The sequence below is a fragment of the Lithobates pipiens genome, unplaced genomic scaffold (genome assembly GCF_037356315.1).
Source record: "Lithobates pipiens isolate NorthernLeopardFrog02 unplaced genomic scaffold, aLitPip1_a1.2 Scaffold_1, whole genome shotgun sequence".
Classification (NCBI taxonomy): domain Eukaryota; kingdom Metazoa; phylum Chordata; class Amphibia; order Anura; family Ranidae; genus Lithobates; species Lithobates pipiens.
In genome coordinates, this window is record NW_027507685.1 from 198,048,115 (window position 1) to 198,060,351 (window position 12,237).

Consider the following 12,237-nt stretch of genomic DNA (forward strand, 5'->3'; position numbering starts at 1 on the left):
CAGAGTTCATACAGGTAGACGTTAACTGCACGTTTCTGCTGGAGCAGCCTATCAAGCATATAGAAGGTTGAGTTCCATCGCGTCGGGCAATCGCAAATAAGACGTCTGACCGGCAGATGGTGTCGCCGCTGAATGTCAGCAAGGCGAGCCATGGCCGTGTAAGATCTTCTGAAATGGGCCGAGATTTTCCTTGCCTGCCGCAAGATGTCCTGGACCCCAGGGTATTTGACAAGGAATCGCTGCACGACCAAGTTTAAGACGTGTGCCATGCACGGCACGTGCGTGATTTTGCCCTGTTTCAATGCGCTAAGCAGATTGGCACCGTTGTCACACACCACTTTACCAACTGTCAAATTGAGCGGTGTTAGCCACTCATCTGCCTGTGAACGCAAAGCTGAAAGGAGTGCCGGGCCAGTGTGGCTCTTTGCTTCCAGGCACAACAGACGCAGCACGGCATGGCAACGTCTCACCTGGCATGTGGAATAGGTTCTGGGGAGCTTGGGCGGTGCAGTGGAAGAGACGCTAGCAGCGGAAAAGGAGGAGGCAGCTGAGGAGGAGAGGGAGGAGGATGGAGTAGGAGGAGGAGAAGAAGAGTCAGGCCTGCATGCAATCCGTGGCGGTAAAACCAAATCTACACGGGTGCCACGGGTTACATGCTTGACGGCCGTCAGAAGGTTCACCCAGTGGGCAGTAAAACTGATATACCTTCCCTGCCCGTGTTTGCTAGACCACGTGTCTGTGGTCAGATGTATCTTGGCACCGACACTGTGTGCCAGAGATACATTCACTTGCCGCTGAACATGGCCATATAGCTCTGGGATGCCCTTCTCTGAGAAATACTTCCTTCCTGGGACCTTCCATTGTGGTGTTCCAATGGCCACAAATTTGCGAAAGGCCTCCGAGTCCACCAGTTTATATGGCAGTAGTTGGCGGGCTATGAGTTCTGACAAGCCAGCCGCCAACCGTTGGGCAAGAGGGTTATCCGGCGTCATCATTTTTTTACGCTCAAACATTAGGCCCACGGAAGCCTGCCTTTTTGCAGAAAAATGTGAGCTTGGCGTGATGGAAGGTGGAGTGGAGGACAATTGTGAGGAGAGAGGAGAAGGAGAAGTAGAAGACGAGGCTGGACGGTGAGAGCCTGCAGTGTGGCTTTGTGTGTTCCGTTGCTCCCACTGGGCTCGGTGATGGCTGCTCATGTGCCTTCTTAAGGCGGTCGTCCCTAGGTGAGTATTGGGCTTACCGCGACTAACGCGTTGACTGCAAAGATTGCAGATGGCAACGCTATTGTCAGCAGCGGACACGTTAAAAAAAGCCCACACTGCGGAGCCATGTGCCGGTGTCCTGGGAGCGCCAGATGTGACCGTACATGGTCGATGACTCGCTCCTGATACATTTGCAGTCTGCTTTGTCCCTGCTGTGCAATGTAAGTCATTGCTGCTTCTCCTCCCTATCTGCTGGTCCATATCTCCCTCTGAACTCCCCTCCTCTTCCTCTCTTGTGGGCACCCACGTGACATCACTAGACACGTCATCATCAACGTCACCTTCCCCACCGCTATAAGTAGAGTAGGCAGCAACACCGGGGACCAACCTCCTCCTTGGGCTGATCTGGGTACTGGCGTCAGACTGCTGAGTAGCGCTTGTTGCTACCTCCTCTTCCTGATCCAATACCAAGAGTGGCTGCGCATCAGAAATGTCCTCTTGATATGGATCGGAAAATAATTCCAGTGACTCAAGCGGAAGGTATGTGGTGGTGGTGGTGGTGGTCGTGTTGTTGGTGGTAGTGTCTTTGGGGGTGCACATAGCAGAGAGTGAAGAAGAGGGTGCAGATCGAGAGGATGAGGAGGGTGCAGAAGAGTAAGGCTGAGCGAGCCACTCAACCAAGTCTGGTGCATCCTTTAAAGTAATTGAACGCACCTTCTGCAACTTCCCACTTTGGCTCAAGCCTGTTGCTCCTGCCCTACCCCTACCACCCCTGCGGAAGGGCCTGCCTCTTCCTCTGCATGTCATTTTTTAAATGACCCTGTGACAAAACTCTTAGTCCCTATACCGCTGAAGGACTGCTGCAGTATAGGTGAGCGGTCAGCAGTGGTGCACGTCAACCCTATCTATTGTGGACCTATAGCGGTCCTTACAGAACAGCAGACTGTACCGCACTCAAGCCTATGTACCGTAGCACCCTATACCAAGTTACCAGTCCTTATAAGAACTTTTGTGGACCAAGCAGGTTGTGTATTAGTGTTTAGCAGACTGTACGTCAGTCCCTATACCGCTGAAGGACTGCTGCAGTATAGGGCAGCGGTCAGCAGTGGTGCACGTCAACCCTATCTATTGTGGACCGATAGCGGTCCTTACAGAACAGCAGACTGTACCGCACTCAAGCCTATGTACCGTAGCACCCTATACCAAGTTACCAGTCCTTATAAGAACTTTTGTGGACCAAGCAGGTTGTGTATTAGTGTTTAGCAGACTGTACGTCAGTCCCTATACCGCTGAAGGACTGCTGCAGTATAGGGCAGCGGTCAGCAGTGGTGCACGTCAACCCTATCTATTGTGGACCGATAGCGGTCCTTACAGAACAGCAGACTGTACCGCACTCAAGCCTATGTACCGTAGCACCCTATACCAAGTTACCAGTCCTTATAAGAACTTTTGTGGAACAAGCAGGTTGTGTGTTAGTGATTAGCAGACTGTACGTCAGTCCCTATACCGCTGAAGGACTGCTGCAGTATAGGTGAGCGGTCAGCAGTGGTGCACGTCAACCCTATCTATTGTGGACCGATAGCGGTCCTTACAGAACAGCAGACTGTACCGCACTCAAGCCTATGTACCGTAGCACCCTATACCAAGTTACCAGTCCTTATAAGAACTTTTGTGGACCAAGCAGGTTGTGTATTAGTGTTTAGCAGACTGTACGTCAGTCCCTATACCGCTGAAGGACTGCTGCAGTATAGGGCAGCGGTCAGCAGTGGTGCACGTCAACCCTATCTATTGTGGACCGATAGCGGTCCTTACAGAACAGCAGACTGTACCGCACTCAAGCCTATGTACCGTAGCACCCTATACCAAGTTACCAGTCCTTATAAGAACTTTTGTGGACCAAGCAGGTTGTGTATTAGTGTTTAGCAGACTGTACGTCAGTCCCTATACCGCTGAAGGACTGCTGCAGTATAGGGCAGCGGTCAGCAGTGGTGCACGTCAACCCTATCTATTGTGGACCGATAGCGGTCCTTACAGAACAGCAGACTGTACCGCACTCAAGCCTATGTACCGTAGCACCCTATACCAAGTTACCAGTCCTTATAAGAACTTTTGTGGACCAAGCAGGTTGTGTGTTAGTGATTAGCAGACTGTACGTCAGTCCCTATACCGCTGAAGGACTGCTGCAGTATAGGGCAGCGGTCAGCAGTGGTGCACGTCAACCCTATCTATTGTGGACCGATAGCGGTCCTTACAGAACAGCAGACTGTACCGCACTCAAGCCTATGTACCGTAGCACCCTATACCAAGTTACCAGTCCTTATAAGAACTTTTGTGGACCAAGCAGGTTGTGTATTAGTGTTTAGCAGACTGTACGTCAGTCCCTATACCGCTGAAGGACTGCTGCAGTATAGGGCAGCGGTCAGCAGTGGTGCACGTCAACCCTATCTATTGTGGACCGATAGCGGTCCTTACAGAACAGCAGACTGTACCGCACTCAAGCCTATGTACCGTAGCACCCTATACCAAGTTACCAGTCCTTATAAGAACTTTTGTGGAACAAGCAGGTTGTGTGTTAGTGATTAGCAGACTGTACGTCAGTCCCTATACCGCTGAAGGACTGCTGCAGTATAGGTGAGCGGTCAGCAGTGGTGCACGTCAACCCTATCTATTGTGGACCGATAGCGGTCCTTACAGAACAGCAGACTGTACCGCACTCAAGCCTATGTACCGTAGCACCCTATACCAAGTTACCAGTCCTTATAAGAACTTTTGTGGACCAAGCAGGTTGTGTATTAGTGTTTAGCAGACTGTACGTCAGTCCCTATACCGCTGAAGGACTGCTGCAGTATAGGGCAGCGGTCAGCAGTGGTGCACGTCAACCCTATCTATTGTGGACCGATAGCGGTCCTTACAGAACAGCAGACTGTACCGCACTCAAGCCTATGTACCGTAGCACCCTATACCAAGTTACCAGTCCTTATAAGAACTTTTGTGGAACAAGCAGGTTGTGTGTTAGTGATTAGCAGACTGTACGTCAGTCCCTATACCGCTGAAGGACTGCTGCAGTATAGGGCAGCGGTCAGCAGTGGTGCACGTCAACCCTATCTATTGTGGACCGATAGCGGTCCTTACAGAACAGCAGACTGTACCGCACTCAAGCCTATGTACCGTAGCACCCTATACCAAGTTACCAGTCCTTATAAGAACTTTTGTGGAACAAGTGAGTTGTGAATGTTTAGCAGACTGCAGCAGAAGGGCAGCAGTCAAGTATAATATCCTTTCTATATTTGGAAGAAAGAATATTATACATGTACAAGCCTATTACTGTACCACTGATACCAGTCCTGAAAAGAACCTTTGTGGAACTAATAATAACAGCAAGTCTTTAAAATTACCCTCACTGCCTGACAACACTGCTTCCTTCCTGTCCCTATACAAATTGGCAAAAAAAGAGAACGATTAGTGGTTACTGGAACAGCTCTTTTGTGGACCTTGATAGTAACAGCTAATGATGATGATGATGATGATGATGATGAAAGACTAATCTGGCTGTCCCTGTAGCATACACCGTCCTTTCCCTTTCTCTAAACTAACAAAAGACACTCAGGCTGCTGCAAGAATCAGCAGCACAGCAAACCTATCAACACCTAACACCTATACCAGTCCTGAAAAGAACTTTTGTGTACCAAATAGCTAGTGGTTTATCTCTCCCTACTCCACACAGGAACCTGTCCCTATCTTAACAGAAGAAAGAATGTAAAATGGCCACCGGATCGGGTGTATTTATAGGTTAGGGGGAATGTACAAGTGTCCATGTGCTGTCATGTCTCAATTGGCTGTCCTGTATCACATGATAAACGTGTCACCAAAGGTTAAAGTTCTTGTATACATTAAACACGTAAGTCCGCCGCGGCGAACGACGGAAAAAGGCGTTCGAACGTGCGGACCGCGAATGTCGGAAATTCGCCGCGAAACGACCGCCGGGCGAACCGTTCGGCCATCACTACTAGGGAGGACATACGGAAAATGCCTCTCATGCAGCCGGCTTACTGGATTTGGATTTTGAAGGTGAGGTGGAGCACCGTCTGGATACAGAAGGGCTCTGACGATCTCTTCCTGGAATTTAAGGAAGGATTCAGTCCATCCCGAAGCTCTGTATAGCACATGAGCGTTCAGCAAAGCCAATTGAAATAAGTATACAGACACTTTTTTGTACCAGCGTCTGGCCTTACAGGCAATTAGGTACGGTGCCAACAACTGGTCGTTGAGGTTCACCCCTCCCATATCTTGGTTATATTCATGGAAACAGAGGGGTTTCTCCACAATACCAGTCGCTGTAGGTAGAACCGATCTGCCCTATACGCTCACTACTCAAGCTGCGTAGGGCCCCGCCACTGTGGGCGCCCCCAAGGGCGGATCGGCTCTGCTCCCAGAGCTCTGCCGGGCTTTCAGGAGTTATACCGGGATGATGCCCGCAGCTGCAGGCATCATCCCTGTACCCTTGTTTAGAGCGGGCGATTGGCTTTCCAGGGATAACAACCGATGCGGCTAAAAGCCGCTCGGCTGTTATCCTGAAGGAGCGGGAGAGGACATCCCCCCTTCCGCCTCCCGCCACTCTGACCGGGCTTCCCATCCCACCGGGAGACCCGATGCTCAGTTCACCACTTCTGGCAGCTAGGGACAGACTGGCACGGAGCCGGAAATGGCTTTGTTCCAGTCTCCTGATTGTAAACACAAAACCAATGTCACGTCACTTCCTGTTTACTCGGCTGCCAATAGCGCTGGTTTAAAAAAAATATACAGCATTCAGAATCGCTGAAAATGGCAAACTGAATACTTTGAAGTGCAAAGGAGAGATCAGGGGTTCCATAAAGCGTACCTGTCACCACCTATTACTGTCACAAGAGATTTTTACATTCCTTGTGAGAGCAATAAATGTGATCATTTTTTTTTAAACAGAATTTAATTATATAAAAATAAATAAGACATTTTTTTTTAAAAGCGCCCCCGTTCCCGCGATCATCAGAGTGAGAGCAATAATTCTAGTACTAGACCTCCTTTGTAACCTGGTAACCGTAAAAAAAAAAAAAATGAAAGCATCATCTATGTAGATTTTTAGGTACCGTGGTTTGTCGCCATTCTATGAGTGTGTGCAATTATAAAGCGTGAAATCTTTCACATTATACAAAAAAATGGGGCTAACTTTACTGTTTCGTTTTTTTTTAATTAATGAAAGCGTCCCTTTTCCCAAAAGTTGCCTTTAAAACACTGCACTGCACAAATACCATGTGACATAAAATATTGAAACAATCCTCATTTTATTCTCTAGATTCTCTGCTAAAATATATATATATATATATATAAATAATGTTTGGGGGTTCTAAGTAATTTTCTAGCATAAAATAAGGATTTTAACTTGTAAACACCAAATGTCAGAAATAGGCTTAGTCATGAAAGTGTGACTGTGTGGCAATGGCAAATGGTTTACATAGCTCATGGCATCACGGGTCAGGTAGAGGGCCTCTTACATTGAAACCTCAAAAAATTGGGATTTTAAAGGCAATATCAACAAAAAAAAAAAAAAATTCTCAAAGAGAATAAATTCATCTAAAAAAGCATAGATACATTAGCATAGCAATAGAAGTGGCACAATCTCAACTACAGATACATCAAAGAGAACATGTAAAAACATCACTCAGTGTAGTAGGTAGTTGAGAAGTCCGATGCGTTTTGAAAAAAGTGCATATAAATTCTTCATCGGGGACAAAAATCCACTATCTGAAAATATAGAGCATGATAACAATGTTCTGTACACTAAGGGATGATGGCAATTACATGCCAGCCTACATGAGCCTACATGAACCTAATTATTAGGTAGAGGGCCCCTTAGCAGAATTTTGCTTAGGGCCCCAGGGAGGTCAGGATCACTGGCAATAGGAATTTAGACTGTCATGTCTGCGTGAAGGGAGGACAGAACGAAAACATTCTTATTATCCCTCTATTTCACAGTGAGCAAATTATTACACTTGAAGCAGGCTCTATTTCCCAGCCTAAGAACGGACAAGCCTCTGGGTAAGCCCCAGCGATTAGGTCGCACGGTGCCACATGTGCCAATCTGATGATCAAACAAGTGACTAAAAGTGGCATATGATAATTGTCCACATACAAATGGTACCCCTTTCCGAATGAGGGCGACACCAAGTGGCGTAAAATCAACTGTTTCCACCTGAATGCCGGGTTGGCCAGTGAATGGGGGAAGTACGGGTGATGCAAAAGTGGTCGTTTCCCAATTAGGATTGGTGAATTCTGCAGGAAGGACACTATGGGCACGACGGGCCTGTCTTTGTCTTCTTGGTAGCAGCGGGACACTACTTATGCTTTCCACCTTGCCAGCTTGAACTGCACTTATGGGACTCACCACATGACCACATGACACTTTTCTCTATAGCAACAGACTGTCTCCCAGGGGCAATCTCTCATCAGTTGAATGTATCTACTACCCCTTTGCAGGCATGATAACCCATGAGCATTCATGAGTTCCATCTGTGTTTTCCTCTATTGGACTATGAATCTCTGAACATGGTCTTTTTCTTTGTAAGACGGTTTATGCTCCTGTTTGTGTAGCATTCTACCTTTCCTGCCCATAGAATTAACGGCATTCTGGGGATTTTTCACAAACTTTTAGAAATAGTCCATATACTGGATATTATATACTAGATATTATTGGTGAAAATGTTCATGAGGCTCAATCAATCAACAAGAACGTGAGACTCGTTCTTTCTTTTTGAACCTCGATCGTGTCCTGAAGAAGCATAATGGCAAAACACGTAGACACACAAGGGCTCACTGTAAAAAATGTAGAATTTTATATGATTTTTAATGCCTGTGAATACTGTGTATTATTGTGTAATGTTTTTAATAAATAATATCAATAAATTTTTTCTACTTATCCATTGTTTCTATGCCTCTAAAGTCTGATCCATGGATACTCCCCGAGTACCATTTTTTGTTTCACCTTTATTGGGTAATAAACTGCGGGTATAAAAAACTAACTAACCAGCGTCACCCGTAACACTTATACGGTGATCACTGGTGAAAGGGTTAACTAGGGGCAATCAGGGAGTTAAAACCTTTATTAGGTAGTATATGGGGGTATCTGACACTATAAAAAGCTGACGGTGAACCTAAATAACTAACTGACTACCTGTGACACTTATACAGCGATCAGAAAAATGATCGATTAGTGACAATGACTCAAAAAGGAGGTGAAAGGGTTAACTGGGGGCGATCAAGGGGTTAAACTATTTTAGGGGGGTATCCTAGACCTAAAGGGGTTTACCACTAACTTTCTTAACACTTATAACAGTCACAAAATGACACCAATGCAGTGATCAGTAAAAAAATTAAAACCGCTATTGGTGTCACTGTGACAGGGGGTGTGGGGGGGGGGTGATTGGGGGATTTGTGTGCCTATGTGTACTAGTGTTAGTGTGTTGTTGGTGCAAACTCGCATTGATGTCTTCTCTCCTCAGGCGCCGGAACAAAAAGGTTGCCTCTGCTTCTGTTTACATTTCAGAAGCAGAGGATGCTTCTCATTTGTCAGGAGCGATCGCAAAGGGGGTGCCCTTGAATCAGTGGCCTCCCTCTCAGCACGGATTGCTCCTGCAGTGATGCTGACCATTGCATGCATGGGGGGGGGGGGGGGGCGATAGGGCTCCCCGCCCGCTAGGAGGCAGGGAAGTACAGGTACGCCCATATCCCTGTCCATGCCATTCTGTCGACATCCATCATCGTGCGGCGGTCAACAAGTTATTATTTCAGATTTTTGGATTTTCGCTCTTTTGAATTTTCATTCTTATTTTTGTATTTTAGAATTTTTCAAATTGCCGAATATTCAAATACTCGAATTTTCAAATTTACGAATATTCAGAAAAAATAATTAAGCAGGTTTTCGTTAATTTGGATATTTTCAAATTAACTAATTTGTCGAAATTCTTTAAATTAAACAAATTCAGAACCAAATGAATTGCACATGTCTGCTGCTGAGCACCCAAACAGAGCTCTCTGGTGACAGCAGAAGCAAGGAAAGAGGTTCAAAAACATTTGCTTGATTTGCTTGGATATTAAATAAGCTAAAGTGAATAAACTGAACTTACTAGTTATAAAAATTGTTATTACTTTACTGATCCAGCATTAGATATGCTAGCAGGGCTCAGCATAAGCAATTCTGTTGCTTTGTCCTATTGTTAATAAACCAAGCCCAGAGATCTCAGATCAGATATCGGTTTTGGATTGTTATGAGAGCAGATTTGACATATTGAAAAATCTGGAAAGATGGGAAACGGGGATGGCAGGACATGAGGTTGGAAGGAGCAGAGATAGATGCAGAAAAGAGCTGGGCGGAGATGAAGTCCCTGGTGGCAATCAGACAGCTGTTTGGTTGGAGAAGTGATTAGTATTAAGCACTCTGCTGGGCTCGGGACATATGGGATAGAAAAGAAGATTTGCTGCCAGTTCTTGCTGTAATTACTGGACTTGGGGAGGAATGATCACACGTAGTGATGCTGAATATAAAGAGAACTCATCTCCAGTCCATTCTTTTGTACTCTTATGATGTCGAAAGTCCTATCCAACTGGTTACACTTGTCAGCATTGTAAAACAATTGTCAGGGAACCTCTACTGCTAATCTGCTTTCTAGCACAGTACTGCCTTCATAAGTCTGCATAGCTACTGGCAGTTACAGTATTAAGAGATGGCAAAGCATTAGACTCTATTCCCATAAGAAACATACGCTGGCATTAATACACAATGTAATAAAAATAAGCGTAATGCTTAAGTGTTTGTAAACCCAATTACTAAAAAGTTATATATAAGCTTGTACATGTTTTGAAGTTGTTTGTGTTCATCATTGGTAAATCTGCAGATTTTTTAAAAAATACCTTTTTAAAGTGTTGCTAAACCCAGGAACCTGCATTCACTATATCTGGTCTCTCACAGTACACAGAACATGGAGATGCAATCATCCTGGGAGAGATCAGTCAATGCTATGCTTCCACTATACAAATTGAAGTACATAAATAGGAACTGCCCGAAAAACTTTAATACAATTTGGCAGCCATGGACGGAGTAAGGGAGGATAGGCCCTGGAACAAAGGATCTGGACATGTAGGACTGTAGTTCAGACACCAGCTCCTGATGTAGAAGGATAGAGTGTACCCTGTGATATGACTAAGCCCTTGTACACACGGTCGGACATTCCGACGGAAAATGTCCAACCGGACCGTGTTGTCGGATAATCCGACCATGTGTGGGCTCCATCGGACTGTTTCCGTTGGAATATCCGACGGACAAAGTTTTAGAGCTGGGCTATAAAACTTTTCGACAACGTGATCCGATCGGACTTTGTCCGATTGTGTGTAGAGAATTCTGATCGGACAAAGTGCCACGCATGCTCAGATCAAATTCCTAGACCAAAGCTATTGGCTACTAGCCTGAACGTAGTTCCGTCGTAATGAAATAACGTCATCACGTTCTGAACGATCGTATTTTCCGACAACTTTGTCCGACCGTGTGTATTCAACACAAGTTTCTGACAAAATCCGACGGATTTTGTTGTCGGAATGTCCGACCGTGTGTACAAGGGCTATGGGATGTCGCATACTTAACATATCGCATATCTCTTGTATAAAATCCACCTGTACTGTAACTCTATGATTTGGTCCATATTGGACAAATGTTGTATCATGCTTTGATTTATGCTTCAATAAAGGAACATTCTTGAAGTAAAAAAAAAATATATATATAAACTGCTAAATTCATTTTCTCATAAGCAGTATATAGCAGTCTTGTGACTCCTATCAGTGTCTGGTTATTAGGCTAGGTTCACACAATTGCTGCATGTGGCTCACAGCAGGGGTGCGGTGCATCCCCGTTCACCGTTTCAGGTCCGATTTCAACCCACATTTTTGGGCTGAATTTGGACCTGAAATGGACAAAAAGATGCACAGGTCCCCTGTGAAAATTCGTACCGGAGCCGCAGCGGAGATATGCAAACCAGCTCCATAGAGAGTTACAATCTCCTACCATGCAAATTGGTTTGGGGAAACCATCATCCAGTTCACATAGATGTGAACTCAGCCTAAAGCTTGTAGGAGGAGTTGTCATACTGCACTGGCTGATCTATCAGGATGCAGGACCCCAGATATTCTGTCTGGACAGTGCTGATTGGCCCTGTGCTGATCACATGCACTCTCCCAAAAAAAAAAAAAAACAACTCTCCAGCAATATACACCAAACTGAGCATGTGCTTGACTTCATTTACTCTGTCCTATCTTGACATGTTTTGGGGGTAATGCAAGAAGAGGAGGATCTGTGCATACAGGATCAAACAGCCTTTTTACACAATGCGGAGGATTAACCCCTTAGGTTCCACAGTGAGTATAACAAGCATGCACTTACTGTTGTGGGTTTAGTAACACTTTAACCACTTCAGCCCCGGAGCATTTGGCTGGCCAAAGACCAGAGCTTTTTTTGCGATTCGGCACTGCGTCCCTTTAACTGAAAATTGCACGGCCATGCGACGTGGCTCCCAAGCAAAATTGACGTCCTTTTTTTACCCACAGATAGAGCTTTCTTTTGGTGGTATTTGATCACCCCTGCGTTTTTTTGTTTTTTTTCACCTTCCTTCCCCATTTCCCCCACCCCCCCCTTTTCCCTCCTTTTCCCTCCTCCACATGTTCTAGCTTATGGCTTACCCATTCCATGTATTCTATGTCATCTAGATTCCAGACCTCTGATTTTTAGTCACCCCCGGTCACCACGGGAGACCCCCTGCTGGCGACACCTTGTGTATGCTGGGAAGTGGTCCTCCATCTATCCCCATATAATAATTGTAATTTGTTCAAATTGTTTTTGATCATGTGCTAATTAAATTGAAGATAGTTTCCTGACAAAGCAACTCAGTCCGCAAAACTAGTAGAAACACTGTCCATGACCATCTATCCCATTGTGATCTTCCCCATCGGGGGAGTATTA